Here is a 23971-nt window from a genome sequence, read left to right as displayed (position 1 = left end):
ATCCACTATACTCCTAAAAGAATCATAAGACAAGAGAAGTTCCTCTCTTTCCACGGATGTTGTTATTTATGGATGTGATGCCTAGAATGTGTCAGCCATTTTGCGACCAGCTTGTGACTAGAGCCAACATATGGACACGGGGAAAATGAAGAGAACTGTAAGCAACACAGAACCAGAACCCAGATCCATGGTGCCTGGAGCCTACCTGTAACTCTGGCCTGCTTGATATAGGTGGTAATAAATGTCCTTATTGTTTGCATCAGTTGAGTTAGGATTTTCTCTTACATGCATCCTTAGCACCCTAGCCAAGGAGGGATAGTTCAAGCAACAGAGGAAAAGGCTCAGAAAACATATAAAGAATGGGGAAGAAGGCATAGGTACAAGAAACATTACAAAGAAAGCATCAATTAAATCTATATCCTAGCAGCATATAAGGTATGCTTTTACAAGGGTGACTTTTTTTTTTTATAATAGCCACAATCTTGTTTTTGGAATGCCCAAATAAATTAGATGGGTCAAGAATTCCATCTTTAGTAGACATGTCTTATGATAGACCAACACCCCTTCCAAATGGTACCCCAATTTCTTTCTGGGAAACTACATCTCCCTTTTATAAAAAATCTATTGGGGTGGGAAATCCAAATGGCTCCCTTTCCAACTATGGACACCCAAAGGGTTTCAGGCGGTAACATCCATTTGATTCTTCCTTATTTCCCCAATACAGTGTAAGGCAGGCACCATTTCTTTGTCATTTGGACCCTGAATCTAGAACAAGTGACAGAAAAATGACAGAATGGTTGGGGTTTTATTTTTTAACCCAAGAGCAGTGCCTTGACGATTCCTATGATGTGTGACGTTTCCTATGATTTCCCCGTGCACCCCATCCCCATCCAAAGCGACCCTCCCTTTCCTTCTTACCAAATCCTTTCTTTCTGCCTCCCTGTTGATACTGTGCATTTCTGACACCCTAATCACATTCCACCAATATCCAGTCTCTTTTACCCTAGAGCTCCCGAGCTTTCCCTAGACAGGGGGATTCCCAGCTCACGATGATACTTTCTCCCTTGCAATTTGGTGTGGTCATGAAACTAAGTTTTGGTCATCAGAAGTAAGTAGAAGTAATGTATGCTATTTCTACTTGTCTTCTCACAATGGAAGGTTCATGTGCTCTCTTGAGCCTTTGCCCATATCCTTGGCTGGGAGAAGAGAACTGGGCAGCCATCTCCTATGAAATAAATGGGAGCCCCATACAGAGGATTGTACAGCAGTTTTCTTAACCTTGGACAGCACAATTCTGAACTGTGATCTGAGAGAGAAATATACACCTTGAATAAGCTACTGAAAAAAGGGCTTCTGTTGCAGCATCTTATCATGTGGCCCAAGTGACACAACTTACAATAAGTTTTTAATTTATAATCAAACTTATCTGATATGCCTAGGATATCAGTGTTAAAAATATGGCCATATTAACAAAATTCAAGCTTTTGTGGGATTTCCCAGCCCAAATATTGATGGACATGAAATATTTAAATATTTCTGCAGCCAAGAGAAGCTGCTGCAGACACTGGGATATTTATAACGTAAGACAGGAAGAATCATGGTATTTGTGTTTCCATAAGACTAAGGAACCATTTTCATCTTGGATCCAACTTAGAAATTATTTTTCCTGCCAAAGTTGGACTTGGATAAAATTCTCTCTTTCACCATTGTGGGGCAGAAGCCATAGGAAGAGAAAACGGAGTTTCCACTGAACAGAGAATGGAGCCACAGCACAGAGAATATGATCTTATTTCCAGAGTTGTGCAATAAAAGCAATGGGCTTTTATGCAGTGTTGGAGGGGATGAACCTGCCTACATCTTAGGACTTTGAAGTAAACTTTGAGCAATTACTCAATGTAGACATAATTATCTATAAATGTTCTCAAAGACCCTATGGCACAGACATTTATTGATCACCAAATATCTACATTCTCCCCTACATTTTCTAACCTGCTTGCAATTAAGTGGAACCATGGGGCTGATTCTGGCTGTGAGAAATGTGATACATCATTCCTAGGCTTTAGCACTTAAGAGCCAACATGTATAGTTAAAAGCCTTCCTACAAAGAAAATTCCAGGCCCAGCTGACATTATTGCTGAATTCTAACTAACATTTAAGGAAGAAATAATAACAATTCTCATAAACTCAGAGAAAACTGAAGAGGAAAAGATATGTCTCAACTCATTCTATGAGGCCAACATTGCTCTGACAGTGAAACCAGACAAAGATATTAAAAAAAAGAAAAGAAAACTGTAGAATAATTTCCCTCATGAACATAGATGTAAAAATTCTTTAAAATTTAGCAAATTGAATCAAACCATATGTAATGTAAAAAGTACAATACATAATGACCAAATGGAGTTTATCCTAGGAATACAAACTAGTTTTGACATCCACAATTCAATCAACGTATTTCACCACATTAACAGACCATAAAAGAAAAACTATACGATAATCTCAATACACACAGAAAAAGTACTTGACAAAATTCAATATCCCTTCCTGGTAAAAAAAAAAAAAAAAAAAGTCAGCAAACTGAGACTAGAAAGAAACTTCTTCAACCCAATAAAGAACATTCACAAAAGAATTTCAGCTAATATCATACTTAGTGACAAATGACTAAATGTTTTCCCCCTAAGATTATGATGTCCACACTTGCCACTCAACTGGATGCTCAATATTGTAATGTAAGTGCTAACCAGAGCAATCAGGCAAGAAAAGGAACTAAAACTTTCAGACTGTGAAGAAGAAAAAAGCAAAACTTTGTACTCAAAGATGAAATAATTGTCTATGTGGAAAATCAAATGGAATTTGTGAAAAAGCTATTAGAATAAGTGAGTTCTTTATACTATACACTATATAAACAATTAAAAATTGAAATTTAAATATACTACCATTTTCCATAGCATTAAAAATATGAAAGATTTAGGGATAAATTTCACCAAAGCTGTGTAAGATCTAAATACCAAAACCATATAATATTGTTCGGAGAGAAATTAAAGTTCATGGATCAGAAGCCTCGATATTGTTAAAATGTCAGTTCTCCCCAAACTGATCTATCCATTAAACTCAATCCAAATCCGAATCTCAGGAGGCTTTTTAAATAAAAATGAACAGGCCGATTCTAAAATTAACACAGAAAGGCAAAGAACCTCGAAAAGCAAAAACAACTTTGAAAAAAAAGAACAAATTTGAAGAAATAACACTCCTTGGCTTCAAGATTTATTAAAAATCTGTATTAATGAAGATAGAGTGGTATTGGCATAAAGGTAGACAAATAGAGGAATGGAACAGACAAAATCTAGAAATAGGCCTGCCCTTATAAGGTCAATTGATTTGTGACAAAGGTGCTAAGGCAATGCAGTGGAGCAAGGGTAGTCTTCTCAACAAATGGTGCTGGAATGAGGAAACATTCATATGTCAATAAAAAAAGAACTTTGATCCATACCTCACACTAAAGACAAACGTTAATTCAAAAAGAATCGTAGTCCCTAATGTAAAACATAAAACTGTAAAATATCTAGAAGGAAACATAGGAAAAAAACGTTGTGACCTTGGGGTAGGCAAAAATTTCTTAGCTACTACACCAAAAGCACAATCCATAGAGAAAAAAAATGTTACATAAAACTTCATCAACATTAAAAACACTTGCTCTTTAAAAGATAGTGTGAGGAAAATTCAAAGACAAACCCCAGATGGAGAGAAAACTTTTGCAAATCACATATTTAGCATATGTAAAGAACTGTCAAAACTAAAGAAAATAACCTCTCAAATTCATAAAAGACAGTTCATTGAAGTAGATATATGGAGGGCAAATAAGCACAGAAAAGATACTCAACATCATTAGGGAAATTCAAATTCAAACCATAATGAGATCAACTACATTCCTTTCAGAATGACTATAATTTAAAACACTGGCCATATATACCACGTGTTGGCAAAGATGTGGACAAACTGAAACTCATTCACTGCTGGCAGAAATGTAAAATGGTTCAACCACTTTGGAAAATACCATAGTGGTTTCTTAAAAAGACAACCACACAGCTACCATAAGACCCTACCATTCCATTCAGAGTAATTATGCCGAGTGAATTCAGCCAGACAAAAAAAAAAAAGAGTACATATTGCATTATTCCATTTAGGTAAATTTTAGGAAATGCAAACTAATCTGTAGTAACAGAAAACCTATCATTGATTGTCCTGAGGGAGAATATGGAGAAGAGTGAAAAAGAGAGGTTGAAAAGAGGCATAAGATCATTATACGGAGTGTGGATATATACACACACCCACCCACACATGTCAAAACATGTCAAAGTGTACATTTTAAATATGTGCCATTTATTTTACTTCGATTATACCTCAATAAAGCAATGTTTTGAAAAGTGCTGTAGGGTAAAGATCAGATTAAGGGTGTGGCCCTCAATAAAATCTCTCTCTTGTATAAAATTACTAAAGGAAACGATCTGATTAAGATTATGGCCTTCTCTGTCCTATATTCCTTTACCATTAAATCAAAAGAAAGAAAAAGATGGGGAATTTAGAAAACAGGAAAAAATGCTCCATATCTGTTAACTATGTCCCCAAATGAACTGTGGGTGTGACCGCAACACAGAATTAATTACAATATGTTAAGAAATCTACTAAGTTTTTACTAAGTTTATTTTTTGGGTGTATAGTTCAGTGATGCTTAGTATGTCACAAAGTTGTACAATTGTCACCATGATCTAATTCCAGAACCTTTTCATCATTCCAAAAAGAAATATCATCCCAGGTAGCAGTCACTTACTTTTTGCCTCCTCCCAGAAACCACTAATCTGTGAGCTTTTGTATCTGACTTCTATCACTTAGCATAATGTTTTTGTTTTTGTAAGTCTTCCAAACCCTGCATGTTTTTTTTTTTTTTTTTTTTTTTTTTAATGTTTATTTATTTTTGAGACAGAGAGAGACAGAGCATGAACAGGGGAGGGGCAGAGAGAGAGGGAGACACAGAATCTGAAACAGGCTCCAGGCTCTGAGCGGTCAGCACAGAGCCTGACGCGGGGCTCGAACTCACAGACCGTGAGATCATGACCTGAGCCGAAGTCGGATGCTCAACCGACCGAGCCACCCAGGCGCCCCAACCCTGCATGTTTTTATTCTTATTTTTGTTTCAAGTTTTTATTTCAATTCTAGGTAACTTAGTGTACTGTTTTAAGGTTCATCCACATTGTAGTATGTGTCACCACTTCATTCTTTTTCATGGCTAAATAATATCTCATTATATGGATATACTACATTTTATTTATCTGTTCATCTACTGTTAAGTCGGTTATGTTTTTAAGAGTCTTGTTCTGCTCAAGAAGCTACAAGCCTGAGCAATACCAAGCAAAACAAAACAAGCCTTTGACTATGTAAGACTTAAAACCAATCTTCTAATTTTAATTTTAATCCCCAATCTTCTAAAGGCAACTGAGAAATCTATACAGATTTTAAGGAGGGCATAGATGTTCTTCAACAGCTACTTCAGATGTGGCAAGGAGTGTTATAGGAAAGGAAAAACCTCCAAAGAGCAGATTCAGGGACCACAAAGAACAGTGGACAGTGGTGTTACTCCAAGAGAGAAAACCAGGGCCTGATCCAGAATGTCCTTCATTCTCAGCATAGGGGAGGCCTCCAATCATCTGCAAAGCAGAGTTTTGAAATTGCTACATCCCACTGACTTCTGTGTGTCTCCCTTTTTCCCCTTTCCAAATAGGAGTGTTTATTTTTGCCCTTATACATCAGATGTATGTTGGAGAGTAAGCTGGATAATTTACCTTTTTTGTTAGTCTTTTAGACCAAGTAGAACCAAGACTGGTCCAGATGTAGTCACCACATATCACCCAGAGATGCAGGATTATGAGCTAGGTTCACTGAATAGATGGGACTTTAGCGGCCTCCCTTGGAGAATGGTGGAGCCTGTTCTGTGTGTGGGAATGTTTTAGATCAGGTTGTCTAGAAGTAGAGTCTAAGATTCTTGTTCAAGTGATTTATTGGGAGCATGTTCTTAGGATAAAGGAATTTAGGGAAGAAGGATAGAGCAGGGGGGAAATCTAAGCATAACTGTGGTATTAGGTATAGAATAGATTCACTGTGATCCTATGGGAGACCTCTGGAGCACTAGGATCAGCTACCCTGATGCAAGAGAAATGGCCTTTGGAACCCTATGTCATTCAATCACTGGCTGAGGTCCACTCCCCAGGGATAGAAGGTCCACTCACTTTCTGTTCAAAGAGGCTTCCCTTTGGCCAAGGGCAACTTTCCAAAAGAGAGAGAAGCTGTGAGCCATTGGCCAACACCTAGAGCAGCTAGGGATGTGTCCATCTGCCTAATGAAAGACATCAAGGTGGGGCACCAGTAGCATCCAGTATAGGGAAGTGGAAAGCATTAAGGATATTTGGTAAACAGAAGTGTGAACTGTGGCAGAGACATTTACTGCTTATTGAGTATCCATATATTTCTCTACATTTCCAGATTCCCTTTATAGTTAAATGGAGTCGGATGGCCAAAGGACTTGAAGAAGGAACATTTGTCATTTTCAAGCCAAAGCATTTAAGAGCCTGATAGTCCCCCTCCCTCTGTCTCAGCAACAATGAAGCTCAAGTGTTAAGATGTCAGCATCTCCATTGGCCTATGTCCCTGAGTGATTCTGTGGAGCAGAGCCACCCCATCGCCCACCTTGTTGACTCACATTGGACTTAGAATCTGAGCTCAAAATAAACCTTTGTTAGGTTAAGCCACTGGTTTTGAGGTTAATTCATTGACATAGTATAAGTGAGTTTGTCTATTAGCGTTCAATTAGGAAAGCAGAACTCCTATAATTGATATGGCATTTGGAAGTTAGACCTTAGACAGCTATGGGATCTGGTAAGGTGCTATATGTCTCTGCATCTGGTGATGAGCCCAAGGTCATTACAGGTATCAGGGTTAGAAGGAAGAAACACTGAACTTGAAGAGGAAGAGAGCAAGGACACACTGGAACCCACAAGGACAAAGCCAAAATCATCTGTTCTCACCATCTCAAATTTAATGATGTGGGGAGCCTGCAGAAGTTGGCCCCTTTTGTCAAGGAGCCGCATAAGCATCTGGCCCGGAACTTGAAGCTGAGGAAGATCCTGCAGGACTTGAGGAGTCTACAGGCCCAGAATCTGTTGTCCCAAGCCCGCATATCAGCAGCAATGTATGAACTCTGCAGTATTGCCTGGCACCTTACATTGACCTTCAGCGAATAGTGACTACGGCCTCATCTTTACCTTCTAGAATCTCTTGTGGCCCACCAGAAACCAGAACCACACAAGGAATGAAATTCTGGGAAACGTAGTCCCAGGTTAACAGCGAGGTTGACACAAGACAAAGTCAACACATGTGGCCTAACTTAATACAGGCCTTAATGGAGGGGGCAGTGTGATACCCAGAAGGGGGCTTGTCAGTGGAACCTGAGTGACAGACAAAATAAACTAAAACAGGATCAAAACAAAGACCATTTTCTTAGTTACACCTGGTGAAGGATAGTCATCAATTCTCAGAGAGAGAACAAAAATACATATTAATGCAGGCAATGCAAAACAGTGTTATACTTTACATAATTTACAGTGGCTAAAAGCACAAGTTTTGTAAAGTCAGAAATCCATTTACAAGTTGTGTGTGCTTATGTGAATTATCCTCTCTGTGACTCATTTCTACATCTGAAAATGGGGATAATAAAACTCTTCTTATAGGCTTGTTGGTAGGATTAAATGAATTAATAAAGAGAAGGCACTTAGAGCAGTGTGTGGTATGTTAGTGCTTATTAAGTGTTGTATATCATCCTGCTTTACCTTTACAATAAAATATATACATTTATTTTTATTTTTTGAAATATATTTTTAACTTCATTTACTTATTTTCAGAGACAGAGAGAGAGAGAGAGAGAGAGAGAGAGACAGAGAGAGAGAGAGAGAGAGTGTGTGTGTGTTTGAGGGCAGAGAGAAGGAGACAGAATCCTAAGCAGGCTCTGCACTGTCAGCACACAGCCCAACGTGGGGCTCGAACTCACAAACTGTGAGATCATGACCTGAGCTGAAACCAGGAGTTGGACACTTAAAAGACTGAGCCACCCAGGTGCCCCTAAAATATATACATTTATGATTTTCAGTAAATTTCTAGGTTGTCTTCATGAAGTTCTGGGTGAAATGCTTCTTCCATGTGTTATGTATTTCTCTGCCTGATAGTTGTAGGCAAGGTTCTGGTCTCCACAATAGGGAAAACCAAGTCTGTAGTCTCTCTTGCAGAATGTTTCCCATTCAAGAAAGTTTCTGATACAATATACACCTCATGAACATGAACTATTCTCCTTTCTATACATTTATATGTCTCATCAACACAGGACTGCTGGCGTAGAAAAATAATATATATTCACATTCCATGAATAATCAGAGCAAAAGCAAAAAACCATCTACTTTTTAGGAAGCTCTTCTAAATTCCGCCCTGTGTGTTCAATCAAGATTTCTCAGGTAAATAAAGTCAAGGTATTCAAGCAAGTGCAACTGTGGTTTATCAGACTCAATTCTAGATCTGGGATGATTTTTACTGGAATGCGTGTGCATGTACATGTGCGCGTGTGTATGTGTGTATAAGAGAGGCTGTTACCAAATCTGAGTTTGGATTTATTAGATTTTCACAGCCAGTTTGGTTGATTGTATTTTGTTTAAATGTTATTTGAAAACATTCAGTACCTTTTTGGGGGTAAGCCAGGGGTGCCATGATTGTACAAGACCTCACTGGGCAAGGAAGTTCATAATAGAACCATCTCTTTTTTATAAATGAGGTGTGGCTGAGCCTTTCCAGTTGTTGTTATCCAGAAGAAAAAAAAAGTCTTCAATGCCATGTAAAAATATCATGAAGTTGTATGCTATTGAGTCTCATGTCTGAGTTCTTTCCAGGGTCTCTAGGGTACTGAGAAGACTCTTCTCTGTCAACTGCTGGTCATGGATGATTCCATGCCATGGTTCACAAAAGGGGTTCAATCGACCCTCTTATCTCTCTTTAGTGGGATCCATAAAGAAAAGTGTTCTCCCAAGATCCTCTCTCTTTCTGGCCACATTGTTCAACTTAAACTAGATCAATGTGGATTTTTAAAACTGATGGATCACTGTGGCAGACTTCTGTTTACTAACAGAAGCCCGATTTTTAGCTAGGTACATTGCTTCCCAGAATAAAGGACTACATCCTACGCCCTCTTTTGCTGAAATCAAGTTTTAGCCAATAGGATTTGGTGGAAGTGGTATATGCAACTTTGAAGGAATTTCTTTAAAGGAGCTGACTCACTTTGCGGGAAGAGCCTTTTTGCTTTCCTTCCGTTCTCTTTCCTAGACTGCATATATAATGGCTGGAGCTTTGGCATCTACCTTGGAACATGGGATGACCTTAAGGACAGAAGAAGCCACATGGTGAGAATGGCTGGACAAAAAGGATGGTCCTTGATCCCTGATGACTTTGTAGAGCTGTCACATGAATAGTAGACTGTCTACCTGTGATCTGGTTTTATGCAAGAGAACAAACATTTGTGTTTTTAGGCACCGTATTCGGGTTTTGACTAACAGTAGTTAAATGCAGTTCTTGAATACATTTAGGAAATCTTAGAAGGTTATTAGGAATATGCTTTTTACCTCTTGGCTCAGGCTTTTGCCTGGATGGTGTTCCCTGTGGATCCTCCTTTGGGTCCTAATCTAGCTTTCCTACCTCAGGCTGGTGACAACTGATTAAATTCACATGGCCATTGAATGCTCCCCCCCCCCCATATGATTGCTTCAGCCCTTCCCACAGGAAGAATTTTACCCCCGGTTTCCTTCAAGCACTGAGCAGTATCTTTGATTTAAGCCAGTAGACCTGGACAGAGATCAGATACTGGTTCCAGAGCAGTCTCAGTTTCACGAATGAGGATGAGTCCAGATCATCCAATTCTAGTTTAAATACCTCATCAATGAAAACTGCAAAGTGGATGGCCCTTTTAACTCTGCCACCTACTGTGTCCATTTAGGTCCTCTGAGAAGCAGATGCCAATATGGAATTAAATGCGCAAGAGATTTATTGGGGGTAATACCTGTGAAGAAAAAAGGGAAAAGGATGAAGAGGCACAGATTTGCCAGTAAGAAGTGATGGACTTGGTCTGTAACAGATGGGGAAAATCCCAGCTTTGCTAGCCCAAGGCTGAGGTCCTGGTTTGAAGTGAATTTTGAGATAGCCAGTTATTTAATGGGGAGACTCAGGAAATCAGAGAAACACAGAAATGCTGAGACAGATTCTCCATACCCCCTCCATGGACTTCCAAACTAAAAAACACTGGGGAGGGCCAAATGATCCTGGAGAAAAGTGGAAGCCAAGGGAAACATGACAACTGGCTACAGCTTTGAATGCATTCCTTAACCATGCACAGTTCACTCAGCAAAGGGTGGAAGTGTTATGAGCTCAGTTGTTAGAACACAACTTAAGCCAAATTAATTGGCTAGACACTAAGCTACTCAGACCCAGAGTTAACCTTTAGAAAGTTGGGCTAAAATGTAAAAATAAGACGTAAAACTCTGAACAAAGATGTCACCAGCTGCATACTGGGACTAAGGTGGGAAGGTAGGGGTTGTGGGGAGGTAAAGACAGATCCTGCGGTTTAAATTCAGACAAGTTACTAAACACCGAACAAACAAAGCAACCAGACAAAGAAACACTCAGAGAAATAAAATAATCCAGAGTTATTATAACATATAAAATATTACCTAAAATGTCTACTTTTAAACCAAAATTTACTAGACATACAAAGATTTTGCAAAGTAACCCACACTCAGGAAAAAAGTAGTCAATAGAGACTGACTCTGAGTGGACCCAGATGTTGGATTTAGCAGAGAATGTCTTCAAACACTTTAGCGAGTGTTATAAATTCGTTCAAGGAATTGAAGGAAACTATGCTTGACAAATTAAAAGAATGTTAATAATGAGTTAACAGGGAATCTCAACATAGAAAAAAATCATAAAAACCAAATGAAAATTCTAGAGCTGAAAAGTACAATAACGGAAATGAAAAACGTAATAAAGCTGTTTAAAATATCATTTTGGTCAATTGCTTTCAGCTCTCTTTTTTTGGCAGTTGAAGAGGATAAATTTTTAGCCTTCCTACTAGACAAAGAGTATTTTTTAAAGGCAGAGAAAATTATTGTCAAATGTTGTTATTTATATTTCTACTGCTTTTTTCCTGAAAATATTTTGAGGTGGTAAATAATTGTTGAAATAGAAACACAATTTTCTTATATGGTCAATTAATCTATAAAAAGAAGGCAAGACTATACAGTAGGGAAAAGACAGTGTATTCACCAAACAGCGCTGGGAAAACTGGATAGCTAGATGCAAAAGAATGAAACTGGACCATTTTCTAACACCATACATAAAAATAAACTCAAAATGAATTAAAGACCGAAATGTGAGACCTGAAACCATAAAAATCCTACACAAGAACACAAGCAATGTCTCCAACATTGGCTGTAACAACATTTTTCTAGGTATGTCTCCTAAAACAAGGGAAACAAAAGCAAAAATAAATTATTGGAACTACATCAAAATAAAAAGCTTTTATACAGTGAAAGAAATCTTCAATAAGATGAAATATCAGCCTACTGAATGGGAGAAGATATTTACAAATTATATATATGATAAGGGGTTAATATCCAAAATATATAAAGAACTCCTACAACTCAACACCAAAAAACAAATAATCTAATTTTAAAATGGGCCGAGGACCTGAATAGACATTTCTCCAGAGAAGTCATCCAGATGGCCAACTGACACAGGAAAAGGTGCTCAACATCACTCATCATCAGGGAAATGCACATCAAAACCACAAGGAGATATTATCCCGCACATCAGAATGGTAGAATCAAAAAGACAAGCAGTAGTAAGTGATGACAAGGATGTGGAGGAAGGGGAACCCTCTTGCACTGGTGGTGGGAATGCAAACTGGTGCAGCCACTCTGGAAGACGGTGTGGAGGTCCCTCAAAAATTAAACATGAGATACCATATGACCCAATGATTCTACTCCTGGGTATTTAGCCGCAGAAAGCAAAAACACTAAGTTGAAAAGATACATGCACCCCTATGTTTATAGCAGCACTATTAATAATAGCCAAGATATGGAAGCAACCTAAGTGTCCACTGATAGACAAATGGATAAGGAAGATGTGACATGTATACACAGTGGGATATTACTCAGCTGTAAAAAAGATGAGATTGTGCCATTTGCAACAACATGGATGGACCTAGTGGGTATTATGCTAAGTGAAATAATTCAGATAGAGAAAGACAAATACCATATCATTTCACCCATATTTGGAATCTAAACAAAACAAAGCAGATGAATAAACAAATAAATAAAAAGCAGAATGGGACCTATAAATGCAGAGAGCAAACTGATGGTTGCCGGGGGGGGGGGGGGTGGGAGAAGGCACAAAATGGGTGACGGGGAGTGGGAGATCCAGGCTTCCAGTTATGGAATGAATAAGCCATGGGAATATAAAGCACAGCATAGGGAATATAGCCAATGATATCGAAATAGCGTGGTATGGTGACAGATGGCAGCTACACTCGTGCTGAGCACAGCAGAAGATACAGAGAAGTAGGATTGGTATGAGGGACACTTGAAACCAGTGTAACACTGTATGTCAACTATACTCAAGTTTAAAAATAAAAAAAAATGGTTAGGACTTACCAACTTCCCTATCATTGCCCTTTCCAACTCAGGGCTAAGCAGAGAAAGCCAAATACGCTCTTCAACACAACCGCTGGGATGCCCCACTTCTTGTTAGCCTACCCAGGGCTTTCCCATGCCACCAACTTCTAATTAGAGCATACCTGAAGCCTTCCATTTTTTTCACCATCAAGCTTTTCCACTTCTTACCTATCTGTGTCTGCCAAATGCGAGTGGCCATGGCTGACTCTCTTGCTACACCAAGCTGTGTGCAAATCGCTCCCCTTCGTTTAAAAATAAATACAGAAGCCATTTTCCAACTCCATTGAGCCTTACACAAATGTAAGAACTCTCCCTGCAGTAGATTTTGGGAGGTCAGATTTTTACCCTAAGATTTAGAGGATTTGGCAGGCTATTTGATCATTGGTAAAATCATTTATATTACTTTAAGAAACTTGGACACGGTAGGCAGTTGCTTAAAGGAAAGTGTATTTGTATTACAAAACCAAGTTGCTTCAGCTTTTTGAGCTACGCTCCAATCCAAGTTCAGAGGGAAGGTCCATGTTTCTCTGTATTATTTGGGTTTCATTTCTCTTTCAATCTTGGCCACTTCAATCCCTTCAAGGCCTCTTTTTAAGGTCTCCCATGGTTGGTGAAATGCCACATTTCTTCCAACCTCTCAATTTTCTCTTTCATGATTATTCCCCTTAGTATTGGACACCAACCCTGAGATAGGTACTCTGCTTGGCTCCTTATGAGGATGTAAAATCTACCACGTGGAGAATTTTAAGGAACAAGTGACACAGATCCGCCTCCTAGTCTGACAACAATTTTATCAGTTTATGCATGTATCTTACTCCTTTTCTTATCGCTTCACCTGCACCCTGAGCCCTAGGTCTTACATTTCAACCCTTAATGAAAATAAATTGTTCTGGTTTTCTAAATACGAAATCCTGCCACTAAGAAGTCATAACCCTACGATGTAGTTCTGACATTGGCCTCATGCTGAAGACTGGGGTGTGGTCTTTTGGAGTACTCTCTCTCCTGACTCCTGAAAACACTTACTTGGATGTATTCGTGCATGGAGTAATCCCTTTACTAATGATTATGAAAGATAGGAAAAACACTGTCCAATTATGTTACCTCATTCAGCTTTTCAGGAAGTAGGAGGCATGAAAATCCTTTGCAAATCAATGCAAATGCGTCTGTTACAAACACAGGGGACAGACAAGGTGTATTGTTTGATATTTGGGAACTTCTAAGAAAACGGGATAAATTCCTCTTTCTGTAGATCGTAGACAATTCCTATTCTTCCATTTCCTCCTTTTTCCATGTCTTCCCACACATACAAATATCGCTGGCATCTCTATCACACAACCCAAAGAATCATTTTTTTGAGCACTTAAATGGAAAGTGAAGGAGATATGGGATATTCCATGTGTGTTCGTGGAGCACTTCTATGGTGACATCACACTGACCATGTCCAGTATATCATACGTGCTAAGATACAGGGTGCATATGTTATGGTTAAGGATATTTTCATATACTGCAAGAATGAATGTGTAATGAGTGTTTTTTTTTTTTTTTCAAGCGCACACCACTGTCTGTGTGGGTGGTAGGAAGGGGGGAAACAGATCTGTGTGGATCTTCACTGAATATCCTGGAGAACAGAGCTGACAAAACCTAGAAGACGTGCCCATTTGCTGGAGTACAAGGGACACAATCAGGGCTGATGTCAGCAGGTCCTTGTGATCAAAAGCAAGCAGGGAGAGTTCGTACCTTTGTGTAAGGCTCGATGGAGTTGGAAAAGCCAAGTCATGTCATTATATCTGAAGCTAGTATGTACTCAGATCGGCAAAAGGGAATTTGGGATTTGGTTAAATTCCGTTATGCATTTTCTAGTATTCCTAGGAACTCACAGTCATGCTTTCGCAACGTGACTGTTTTATGCGGATTTAACTGTCTCCAAAATGAGTTTTAGTCCATAAAAAGTATAAAATAGTCCACGGTCCTTCACTCAGGTAACTGTAAAGGCACGTGGATATGCCCTCCACTGGCATATACAGTAAACGTATTCAACCGTGGCAGCTTTCTTGTTTTCCTGGGATCACAGTTAGCCTCCATTTCCAATCTACCTTGAAGTTGGGCCCATACCATTGAATGGCACTGGAATGTAGGCAGAAGGGATATGTACAACTTCCAGGCCTGGAGGATGCCAAGGCACAAAGGTGATACCAAAGCCACCAAGTGATAACAGCCAAAGCTCCCTGACTTACTGTGTGAAGCAAGGCCATCCGCTGACCCTTGCTATATTTTGACATGACCAAGAAATAAACACTTATTGGTTATTAAACCATTTAGATTTAGCATTTGTTACAGCAATTAAACTACATAGATTCATGCAACGAGGATCTTTAACAGAAGACAAGGTAGAAATTTCTGATGTCTAATGATCTCACAGTTCGCTTGTGAGAAATAACATTCTGAAGTTTTACAGTAATTGGCCAGTTCTGATCAGTTATTCTCCACTTGATGTATCACAATTGCCTATGGAGTTATTTTTAAAGGCATATCCAGGCCCTGGTCTTGACCTAGTGAATCAGAACCAGGTAAGGCACAGGCAGTTATTATGTTTAAAAACTTCCCTGTGTTTTACATATACCCTTGGCAATGAGGCATTACTCTAAAATAAGACAGATCTTACCTTCAGATTAAGCTAGATTGTCAAGCCTCATGGTTTGGGGAACATATAATTTGAATTGAGTTCTTTAAAGTATATTTTGATTATATTAAAAAATATTAACATCTAACAAAATTGACTTGTAGATGTACAGTTCTATGAATTTTACACAAGTATCTTTTCAGGTAACACTACCCATATCAGCATACAGAACAGTTCATCTCTCCAACAAAAATTTACCTTACACTAACTACCCTTTTGTAGTCACACCCTCCCCTCCCCTCCCCCAAAGCCCTCGCAACCATCCATCTGTTCCCCGGACGTTTCGAGAACGTCATAGAAATAAAATCATATACAGGTGACCTGGTGAGACGGGTTTCTTTCACTCAGCATAATGCTTTTGTGATTCATGTCACTGGCATCTATCAACAGTTTCTCTTTAATGCTGAGTAGTATCCCATCTTAGGGACCTACTACTCTTTGCTTCCACTCACCATGGAAGATAGTGGATGGTTTCCAGGTTTGGGAGATTGTGAAGAGAAGTGCTATTAAAGCATTTGTGTATTGGTGTCTGCGTCATCCTAAATTTTCCCCTCTCGAGGGCCATGTTTCTCAACTTCAGTATACTGGTGACATTTTGGGATGGGTAGTTCATTTGGGAGGGGCCGTCCTGTGCACTATAGGATGGTCAGCAGCATCCCTGGCTTCTACCCACTAGATGCCAGCAGCACCCCCACCCCCCACCTCCCTGCCCTCCTTGTGACAAATAAAAAAATGTCTCCAAATATTGTCCCCCTAGTGGAGAACTACCGCCTTAGGGAACAAAAACCTGACGAGTATCACTTTTTGTCTTAAAATGCCTTTATTCACCTACATTTCTGAAGCAAATTTTCTCTGGACGTGGAATTCTAACTTGACAGTTGTTTTCCTTCAGCATTTTAAACAAAGATCATATTATCCTCCAGATTTCATTGTTTCTGTTGACAAGTCAGTTATCAAGTGCTAAGTGTTCCTTTTGAGCTAATGTAACATTCTTTCTGATCACCTGCATAGTCGTACTATGGGTGAAATGAACTCTTGACAGAAAGAAGATCTACTTCTGATAATGAAACCGATGAGGCCACACACATACCCAAAAAGTAGGAAAGGTTTGCTACACACACAATGAGGCTCACTGGGGAGAGCAGGGTGGGCTTCCCGAGCTGGTCTGAGAATGGTTTGAGAAAGCAAGGAAAGAAGAATGGCTTGGGATTTTTGCGGTGGTCAGGGAATGGGGCTGGACTAAGGGTTCCCACCTATAGGCCAAAGTTTAAACTTTGGTCTGATGCCAAAGAAGAGAGCACCTGGGCTTTCTTTACAAAAAAAAAAAAAAAAAAGATTTTATTTTTAAGTAATCTCTACACTCAACGTGGGGGTTCGAACCCACAACCCCGAGATGAAGAGTCACACGCTCTAGTGACTAAGCCAGCCAGGTGCCCCAACACCTGGGCCTTCTTTTTTTAATTTTTTTTTAAATGTTTACTTATTTTGAGAGAGAGACAGAGCGCGAGCAGGGGAGGGGCAGAGGGAGAGGGAGACACAGAACCGGAAGCAGGCTCCCGGCTTTGAGCTGTCAGCACAGAGCCCGACACGGAGCTCGAACTCACAAACTGTGAGATCATGACCTGAACCGAAGCCTGAGGCTCAACCGACTGAGCCACCCAGGCGCCCCAACACCTGGGCCTTCTTATCAGCTTGCCCAGGGGCAGAAGGGAAAGAGGGTGAGGTGGGCTTAAAAGTTGTCAAGTAGCATAAAAGATAGGAGCCATACTCTATTATAAGTGTTATAAGGTTTTCTATGAAGTGCATTGGTGTGGGTTTATATTTTCCCTGCTTGAGGTCTGTAGTGCTTCTTGAATTTGGGGGCTAATTTTTGGTCTTGAAAAGTTCTCAGAAATGATTTCTTTAAATAGTACTTCTGTTCTATTTTCTCTTTCCCTTTTGGGATTCCAAATACACATGTATTCAACCTTTTCACAGCACCACAAATGTCTCAATGATTCTTTTGTATATTTTGCATCCTTTTGTCTCTTTGTGCTCCAGTCTGAATATTTCCTTCTGGCCTAGCTTTCAGTTTACCATTTTTTTTTCTGTCCATCTATTACGCCCATTTAATAATGTCTTAATTTCACTGCTTGTATTTAGTTCTAAAATTCACATTCAGTTATTTTTTTTAAAAAAATATTTATTTTGAGAGAGAGAGCAAGTGAGCAAGGAGGGGAGGGGCAGAGAGGGAGGGAGAGAGAGAATCCCAAGCTGGCTCCATGTTGTCAGGGCAGAGCCCAACACATTTGGTTCTTTTTTAAATAGTTTCCATTTTCTACCAAAATTCTCCATCTTCTTCAAAACTCTCCATCAAGAATTCCTTGAAAATGTTAGAATTTAGGAACAACTAATACCTTTTGCTGAAAAGCAACCTCATGTGCCAGGCACATCTATTCAGGCTTCCTTCCTCCCAAATTTTGGCCCCATACTATCTTCATAGCACTCTGATACTTTCAAATTCTTCAAATACATGTATTTGGCCAACTTTTCTATCTGTTCCCAGCACCTGGGTGGTTTGAGCCACTTCCTAGGAATTACCAGAAGACTACAGACTTGCTTTGTTCAAAAAAAAATTTTAATGCTTATTTTTTGAGAGAGAGGGAGAGAGAGCGTGAGCAGGGGAGGGGCAGAGAGAGAGGGAGACACAGAATCCGAAGCAGGGTCCAGGCTCCGAGCCGTCAGCACAGAGCCCGATGCGGGGCTTGAACTCACGCACTGCGAGATTGTGACCTGAGCCGAAGTCGGACACTCAACCGACTGAGCCATCCAGACGCCCCCAGACTTGCCTTAAAGCCTGGGATAATTTTATAAGACAACTGTCCCAGTTTGTCAAAACTTAGTGTCATGAAAAAAAGATGATGAGGGAACTCTGTGAGATTAAGAGAGACTTGAGAGACAACCTAATATAATACATGGACCTTGTTTGATTCTCCATTCAAGTGAACCGGCTACTAAAAGGTATTTTGGGAAGAACACGGGAAATTTGAGGAAGAGATTGGGGAGTAAATAGGTGATATTAGAAAATTATTGATAACTGTGTTAAATGAAAATTCTGGCATTGCAGATATGCACAAAAATGTCATTTTTAGAAATGTATACTGATGTGTTTAGCGTTAGAACATCAGGATGTGCTGGTAGGACATGGGACAAAAAGCAAAGTGTAATTGACTTAAATCCGCATGGGGGTTTGTGGGCATTTATTATATTAATCTTCCTACTTTTCTACATATTTGAAATGTCTCACGATAAATTTTTTTAAACACACAAGAGGTAATGTTACCAGATTTCATATTTAAAGTCTCTAGCTTTAACTTCTAAAGCTGTATAGTATCTAGTAATGAGGAAAATCAACCAAAGATCCATCTGAGGCTTAAAAGTTTTCCCAAATTAGTTTACACTTCTACATAATTTTGTAATTCTTAATTACTATATGCAGTAAATTAAATAATTATAATAATTAAGGAGCTAATATAAGTCTGAGGCCTAGCTGGAAAATAAACATTATCCAAACAAATGAAATGAAACATTCCTATGCGCAGAATTTTAATGATTATAAGCAACTGATAGACTAAGACTTTCCTTAGAAAACTTTTGTTATAATAACCTTCATGCCACCTTTCCCACAGGGAAAGTTCTGTAAAAATTTAAAGGTAGCGTACTACTATTTTGACAATTCTAAACAAATTACTTGTAAAGATTGATTGTGAGGAAGTTCAATAGGTTTTCTAGAATATAAAAAAATTTTTTTTCACCTTAGGACAGATGCTTACCATTGACTGAACCAGCTAAGACTTTTCTTTAAAAATTTTTTAACGTTTATTTATGTTTCAGAGAGACAGATTGTGAGTGGGGGAGGGGCAGAGAGAAAGGGAGACACAGAATTGGAAGCAGGCTCCAGGCTCTGAGGTGTCAGCACAGAGCCCGACGCGGGGCCCGAACTCACAAACCGCGAGATCATGACCTGAGCCTAAGATGGACGCTTAGCTGACTAGGCCACCCAGGCGTCCCCCCAGATAAGACTTTTCTTAGGTAAAAATAAAAAGGGATCGGGGCACCTGGGTGGCTCTGTCGGTAAAGCGTTCGACTCTCGACTTCAGCTCAGGTCACAATCTTGCGGTTCGTAAGATTGAGCCCCACATTGGGCTCTGAGCTGACAGTGCAGAGCCGGCGTGGGACTCTCCTCTCCGTCTCTCAAAATAAATAAACTTAAAAAAATAAATACAAAGGTATCACCGTTACTTTACACATTTCTTAAAATTAGGTCCAGCTCTCTGGTCCACTGCTAACCTTACTTAAGACATCTTACCTATCGTAATCGACCTGTGTTATACATGCCACATGAAAGTGGAAGCAGGTGGAACTATTTGGGGATGCAGCCTGGCTCGGACAGGTAACTTTTCCTGCTGTAGTTTTAGTAAATAATTTTAGGGTTAGGATTACGTTTCCTGACATTTTCAGTAATTAGGATTGTGAATTGTTGGAGGAAGTATTTACCAAAAGCCTGTCAGTCTGTGGTCTCTTTAATGCAGCTTCTTCCAATATAAACATCTCATTTTATCGTAGTCAATATATTTATACTACATTATGCCCCCAACATCCCATACTCCCAAGAAGGCTAAATGTACATAGGTATGCAACCAAAAACTGACCTTAGTAGGTCACTCTTCTCGTTCTTTAAAAAAAAATTTTTTTAACATTTATCTTTTGAAAGACAGAGACACAGAGCCTGAGCAGGGGAGGGGCAGAGACAGAAAGAGACACAGAATCCAAAGCAGGCTCCAGGCTCCCAGCTGTCAGCACAGAGCCTGATATGGGGCTTGAACCCATGAGCTGTGAGATCATGACCTGAGCCGAAGTGGGATGCTTAACTGGCTGAACCACCCAGGCGCCCCTTGGTAATTCTTTAGCTCTCTTTTCCTGCTGAAAATCTGATATCAAACTAGGGAAGATTACAATTCAGATAAATCCAGGGCCCAATTAATTCTTTCAACATATTTTCCTTGTGAACAAATTTCTCTTGCCAAAATTATATCTTTTGTTTAGAAGGGAGGTCACAAACTGCTTCTTGTGGGCCAAATTTGGCCTGCAGCGATGACTTGGCTCTCCCTAACTTACGTATGTACATGCACGCAAATGAGTTATCCATATAAAAACCCAGATTTCCACCTTCTTTTCAAAATGCTGAGAATCAGGGGCGCATGGATGGCTCAGTCGGCTAAGCACCTGACTTCAGCCTGGGCCATGATCTCACGGTTCATGGGTTTGAGCCCCACGTCAGGCTCTGTGCTGACAGCTCAGAGCCTGGAGCCTGCTTCGGATTCTGTGTCTCCCTCTCTCTCTGCCCCTCCACCACTTGTACTCTCTGTCTCTCTCTTTCTCTCTCAAAAATAAACAAACATTAAAACAGATAGAAAATAAAACGCTGGGGATCGGGGAATACTGGACGCAGTCTTGAGAAACAGCAGTTACCAGCTAGAAGACAGCAGCCACAGCTCCAATATGCATACCTGTTTAGCATTTGAAAATACTTTAGTTACATGACCCCTGGTTTAAATGCACTGTTTGTTTAATTCAATAAAATATCCCCATCACTCTTGAGATAAAGACTTTCCAACCTTTTGATTTGTCTCCTCTTTTTACTTACTCACTTCTTACTCTTACAAGGTAAAAAAGTAAGCCACATCTTCAAGCTCTGTCTAAAAAAGATACTGTAAGCTTTTTAAAGAACTACTATCAGATGAAAAATCTTTAAACCATGTGCCCTGCTGGCAAAAGGAAACTTTATAAGTCTGGAAATGTCTTCAGTCTTGGTAGCCTCCCAAAATCAAAGCAGGCAGAAAAATGCTTAATTGAAACTCAGGAGCATGATACCGTAATCAGTCTGGTTGTCTCCCCCAGTAATTACTCAGATTTTCAACTCTAACTCCATTGCCACTTGGGTCCCTGAGGGTAGAGGTCTGTGACAATAACTTTGGCTTCATTCTTGTGGCCAACCCTGATGATTATAAAATGAGTTGGCCTAATTTTCTTGTGGATGCTTTCTGATCGTGTTCACTACTTCTGTTGGAAGAGTTTCTTCTCTGCTCATGGCAAGACTTTCTTTTCCCTCTACGGATTTATAATGGCCTATGGGCAGCAGCATTATACTGCAATAAACCATATGGCAAATACTTAAAAAAACTGAGATTAAACTTACAGTGTGTGTGTGCAAATTTCTAAGAAACAGATCCTTACCCAAACTCTATGACTGTACACGTGAGAATTTATTTGACAATCATTTGACATTTAACGCAAGCCACCGTGTGTGGGATCCTGGAAAAGATAACACCCCGTGACAATTCCTGCTTTGCTGTAACTGGTGGTACACGAGATAGAAATCTCAGTATCACAGAGCACCTCCACTGAAGATACTTAATCAGTAAAGATCCAGAATTTTGCAAGTCTTTTCATTTTAGGAAAAGTCATATCAAGAATATACGAGGGTAGAGACTATGAACAACTGAGGATGTTTTGTGTGATCTGTAGCTCTCAACCTGATGTCTTGCTATGGGTTGAATGGTCTCCTGGAGAAGATATTAAAGTCCTAAGCCCTCACAATGTGGTATCATTTGGGAAAAGAGCCTTTAAAGAAATGATCAAGTTAAAATGAGGTCAGTAGGGTGAGCTCTAATCCAGTAGGACCAGTGTCCTTACCAAAAGGGGGAATCGGAAACGGAGATGGGCACGCACAGAACAAAGACAATGGGGAGGCAATGCAGTGCGAGGACAAAGGGTTGGAGTGATGTATCTAGAGGACAACACCTGAGGCTACCAGAAGTCAAGAGAGGCTCCCTCCAGATGGAGCAAGGCCCAGCAAACACCTTAAGTTCAGACTTCCGGCTTCCAGGACTATGAGACAATAAATCTCTATTGTTTGAAGCCACCCGGCTTAGGGTACCTTGTTACGGAAGCCCTAGGAAAGTAATACAAGAACCTTTCCAGAACTGTACGGTTTCTTCATACATAGCAAGGCCTTAGTGCCTCCCAAGTTCTCCTTTTTAACGTTTTGACATGGATTTGCATGCTCTTTTATGATGCCTAAAAAGTTCTACCACTACTGACATTTTCGAAGTTAATACCCATTTAACATTTGGTTCATAATGATCTGAACAAGGTCGGTGAACCCCTAAATGTGAAGTCAACAGATTCTATTTTCAAGTCCCAGAAAGGTCAGTGAAAACACCCAAAGCAGGGGCACCTGGGTGCCTCGGTCAGTTGAGTGGTTGACTTTTCGTCTCCACTGAGGTTCTGATCTCACAGTCTATGAGATGGAGCCCTGGGTCGGGCTCTGCACTGACAGTGTGGAGCCTGCTCGGGATTTTCTCTCTCTCTCCTCTCTCTCTCTCTGTTCCCCCTCTCAAAATAAATAAATAAACAAACTAAAAAAATGTCCAAAGCAAATGTTTTATATACAGGAAAAAGGAATGAATGGAAAAGACAATGAAGATGAACAGTTTGGGGATTGAAATAAATCATTTCACTTTCTATTAAGCTAAGGTTATTGGTAAATAGAATTCCTTTTATTTTTGAAACTAGTATAAATGGATCATCCTATTCAATTGTATCAATGATCTCTTCCGGCTTCTTTTGAAGAGTTCTCAAATATGTTAGCTTTGTTTTTTGTTTGTTTAAGTTTAGCATCCACTGATCTCCCTTCCATCCAGTTAGGAAACTTAGGTTTCTAAATTGCCCAAACAGCTCCAGGTGAGAATGCAGAATCATTCCCCATCTTTTCCCTTCTACTCCCATGTTTTCTTAGTTTGTGGCATCATATCTGGCCATAGGAAGTGCTCGGTTACTATTTCTTTGAAGTAAAAGCCAGATATGAGATCACATTTAGAAAATCAATAGAATACAAGCATTTACAGGGGCAGACAGCTGGTATGGTGTTTTGACGCGGCTTTTTAAAAACGCATTTACTCCTATACACTAAAACGGACTCTCGGTGTTGACGATTCTGCACCAACCACCTTATTGAAGTCTGAACTCATGCAGACATCTGAGAAAGCAGGGATGACATGATGCTGTCATGACATGATGCTGGTCTCATGTCCACCTCTTCCAAGGGCTTTGACTTAATCCTTTCTTTGGTCTGTAACCCAACCCGTTCTCCTTTTCCAGAAGCGGCCAAATGACTGGTATGGTGGGTAGGCTCTGAGATGGCCCCCATCACGCAGAGCCCTTGCCTCCCGGTCTTCGTGCCCTGCCCTCATCCTGAGTATGAGTGGACCTTGTGGCTTGCTTCTAACCAACAGAATGTGTCAACGGTGACAAAACGCCACTTGCACGATTATGTTACCTAAGACAGTGACCTCTGTCTTGTCAGCAGCCTCTATTAACTCTCATGCTGGCTCTGATGGTGGAAGAACCAGACAGAAAGGCTTTTTGCCAGAATAAAAGTGCT

The sequence above is a fragment of the Panthera onca genome, chromosome X (assembly GCF_046562875.1).
Source record: "Panthera onca isolate mPanOnc1 chromosome X, mPanOnc1 haplotype 2, whole genome shotgun sequence".
Lineage (NCBI taxonomy): Eukaryota > Metazoa > Chordata > Mammalia > Carnivora > Felidae > Panthera > Panthera onca.
Note: the sequence above shows the minus strand (reverse complement) of the source record.